Below are 4407 nucleotides of genomic sequence, written 5' to 3'. Positions count from 1 at the left end.
AAAATCGGTAAGTAGTATTGATGACTTGTATATTTGTGGTTTGAAAAAGAATTACGTTGAAACGTGTGACCCCCGTTGTAACAGCATATTCGTAATTTAAAAAGAAATCATGTTTTAAAAGTGAACAAACAATCATTGCCACTAGATTATTAAAATAATGTGACGAATTTATAAAATGGGAAGTAAACAACAATACCATATGGAAGAAAACAAAATCGGTAAGTAGTATTGATGACTTGTAAATTTGTGGTTTGAAAAAGAATTACGTTGAAACGTGTGACCCCGTTGTAACAGCATATTCGTAATTTAAAAAGAAATCATGTTTTAAAAGTGAACAAAACAATCATTGCCACTAGATTATTAAAATAATGTGACGAATTTATAAAATGGGAAGTAAACAACAATACCATATGGAAGAAAACAAAATCGGTAAGTAGTATTGATGACTTGTAAATTTGTGGTTTGAAAAAGAATTACGTAGAAACGTGTGACCCCGTTGTAACAGCATATTCGTAATTTAAAAAGAAATCATGTTTTAAAAGTGAACAAAACAATCATTGCCACTAGATTATTAAAATAATGTGACGAATTTATAAAATGAGAAGTAAACAACAATACCTTATAGAAGAAAACAAAATCGGTAAGTAGTATTGATGACTTGTATATTTGTGGTTTGAAAAAGAATTACGTTGAAACGCGTGACCCCGTTGTAAAAGCATATTCGTAATTTAAAAAGAAATCATGTTTTAAAAGTGAACAAAACAAACATTGCCACTAGATTATTAAAATAATGTGACGAATTTATAAAATGGGAAGTAAACAACAATACCTTATGGAAGAAAACAAAATCGGTAAGTAGTATTGATGACTTGTAAATTTGAGGTTTGAAAAAGAATTACGTTGAAACGTGTGACCCCGTTGTAACAGCATATTCGTAATTTAATAAGAAATCATGTTTTAAAAGTGAACAAAACAATCATTGCCACTAGATTATTAAAATAATGTGACGAATTTATAAAATGGGAAGTAAACAACAATACCTTATGGAAGAAAACAAATCGGTAAGTAGTATTGATAACTTGTATATTTGTGGTTTGAAAAAGAATTACGTTGAAACGTGTGACCCCGTTGTAACAGCATATTCGTAATTTAAAAAGAAATCATGTTTAAAAGGTGAACAAAACAATCATTGCCACTAGATTATTAAAATAATGTGACGAATTTATAAAATGGGAAGTAAACAACAATACATTATGGAAGAAAACAAAATCGGTAAGTAGTATTGATGACTTGTATATTTGTGGTTTGAAAAAGAATTACGTTGAAACGTGTGACCCCGTTGTAATAGCATATTCGTAATTTAAAAAGAAATCATGTTTAAAAAGTGAACAAAACAATCATTGCCACTAGATTATTAAAATAATGTGACGAATTTATAAAATTGGAAGTAAACAACAATACCTTATGGAAGAAAACAAAATCGGTAAGTAGTTTGATGACTTGTATATTTGTGGTTTGAAAAAGAATTACGTTGAAACGTGTGACCCCGTTGTAACAGCATATTCGTAATTTAAAAAGAAATCATGTTTTAAAAGTGAACAAAACAATCATTGCCACTAGATTATTAAAATAATGTGACGAATTTATAAAATGGGAAGTAAACAACAATACCTTATGGAAGAAAACAAAATCGGTAAGTAGTATTGATGACTTGTATATTTGTGGTTTGAAAAAGAATTATGTTGAAACGTGTGACCCCGTTGTAACAGCATATTCGTAATTTAAAAAGAAATCATGTTTTAAAAGTGAACAAAACAATCATTGCCACTAGATTATTAAAATAATGTGACGAATTTATAAAATGGGAAGTAAACAACAATACCTTATGGAACAAAACAAAATCAGTAAGTAGCATTGATGACTTGTATATTTGTGGTTTGAAAAAGAATTACGTTGAAACGTGTGACCCCGTTTTAACAGCATATTCGTAATTTAAAAAGAAATCATGTTTTAAAAGTGAACAAAACAATTATTGCCACTAGATTATTAAAATAATGTGACGAATTTATAAAATGGGAAGTAAACAACAATACCTTATGGAAGAAAACAAAATCGGTAAGTATTATTGATGACTTGTAAATTTGTGGTTTGAAAAAGAATTACGTTGAAACGTGTAACCCCGTTGTAACAGCATATTCGTAATTTAAAAAGAAATCATGTTTTAAAAGTGAACAAAACAATCAATGCCACTAGATTATTAAAATAATGTCACGAATTTATAAAATGGGAAGTAAACAACAATACCTTATGAAAGAAAACAAAATCGGTAAGTAGTATTGATGACTTGTATATTTGTGGTTTGAAAAAGAATTACGTTGAAACGTGTGACCCCGTTGTAACAGCATATTCGTAATTTAAAAAGAAATCATGTTTTAAAAGTGAACAAAACAATCATTGCCATTAGATTATTAAAATAATGTGACGAATTTATAAAATGGGAAGTAAACAACAATACCATATGGAAGAAAACAAAATCGGTAAGTAGTATTGATGACTTGTAAATTTGTGGTTTGAAAAAGAATTACGTTGAAACGTGTGACCCCGTTGTAACAGCATATTCGTAATTTAAAAAGAAATCATGTTTTAAAAGTGAACAAAACAATCATTGCCACTAGATTATTAAAATAATGTGACGAATTTATAAAATGGGAAGTAAACAACAATACCATATGGAAGAAAACAAAATCGGTAAGTAGTATTGATGACTTGTAAATTTGTGGTTTGAAAAAGAATTACGTAGAAACGTGTGACCCCGTTGTAACAGCATATTCGTAATTTAAAAAGAAATCATGTTTTAAAAGTGAACAAAACAATCATTGCCACTAGATTATTAAAATAATGTGACGAATTTATAAAATGAGAAGTAAACAACAATACCTTATGGAAGAAAACAAAATCGGTAAGTAGTATTGATGACTTGTATATTTGTGGTTTGAAAAAGAATTACGTTGAAACGCGTGACCCCGTTGTAAAAGCATATTCGTAATTTAAAAAGAAATCATGTTTTAAAAGTGAACAAAACAAACATTGCCACTAGATTATTAAAATAATGTGACGAATTTATAAAATGGGAAGTAAACAACAATACCTTATGGAAGAAAACAAAATCGGTAAGTAGTATTGATGACTTGTAAATTTGAGGTTTGAAAAAGAATTACGTTGAAACGTGTAACCCCGTTGTAACAGCATATTCGTAATTTAATAAGAAATCATGTTTTAAAAGTGAACAAAACAATCATTGCCACTAGATTATTAAAATAATGTGACAAATTTATAAAATGGGAAGTAAACAACAATACCTTATGGAAGAAAACAAATCGGTAAGTAGTATTGATAACTTGTATATTTGTGGTTTGAAAAAGAATTACGTTGAAACGTGTGACCCCGTTGTAACAGCATATTCGTAATTTAAAAAGAAATCATGTTTAAAAGGTGAACAAAACAATCATTGCCACTAGATTATTAAAATAATGTGACGAATTTATAAAATGGGAAGTAAACAACAATACCTTATGGAAGAAAACAAAATCGGTAAGTAGTATTGATGACTTGTATATTTGTGGTTTGAAAAAGAATTACGTTGAAACGTGTGACCCCGTTGTAACAGCATATTCGTAATTTAAAAAGAAATCATGTTTAAAAAGTGAACAAAACAATCATTGCCACTAGATTATTAAAATAATGTGACGAATTTATAAAATTGGAAGTAAACAACAATACCTTATGGAAGAAAACAAAATCGGTAAGTAGTTTGATGACTTGTATATTTGTGGTTCGAAAAAGAATTACGTTGAAACGTGTGACCCCGTTGTAACAGCATATTCATAATTTAAAAAGAAATCATGTTTTAAAAGTGAACAAAACAATCATTGCCACTAGATTATTAAAATAATGTGACGAATTTATAAAATGGGAAGTAAACAACAATACCTTATGGAAGAAAACAAAATCGGTAAGTAGTATTGATGACTTGTATATTTGTGGTTTGAAAAAGAATTATGTTGAAACGTGTGACCCCGTTGTAACAGCATATTCGTAATTTAAAAAGAAATCATGTTTTAAAAGTGAACAAAACAATCATTGCCACTAGATTATTAAAATAATGTGACGAATTTATAAAATGGGAAGTAAACAACAGTACCTTATGGAAGAAAACAAAATCCGTAAGTAGTATTGATGACTTGTATATTTGTGGTTTGAAAAAGAATTACGTTGAAACGTGTGACCCCGTTGTAACAGCATATTCGTAATTTAAATAGAAATCATGTTTTAAAAGTGAACAAAACAATCATTGCCACTAGATTATTAAAATAATGTGACGAATTTATAAAATAGGAAGTAAACAAC

The sequence above is a fragment of the Bidens hawaiensis genome, unplaced genomic scaffold (genome assembly GCF_021521415.1).
Source record: "Bidens hawaiensis isolate Kalapana, Puna unplaced genomic scaffold, B.hawaiensis_p1.1 tig00050657_1, whole genome shotgun sequence".
In the NCBI taxonomy this organism is placed as follows: Eukaryota; Viridiplantae; Streptophyta; class Magnoliopsida; order Asterales; family Asteraceae; genus Bidens; species Bidens hawaiensis.
This window is presented reverse-complemented; position numbering follows the sequence as displayed.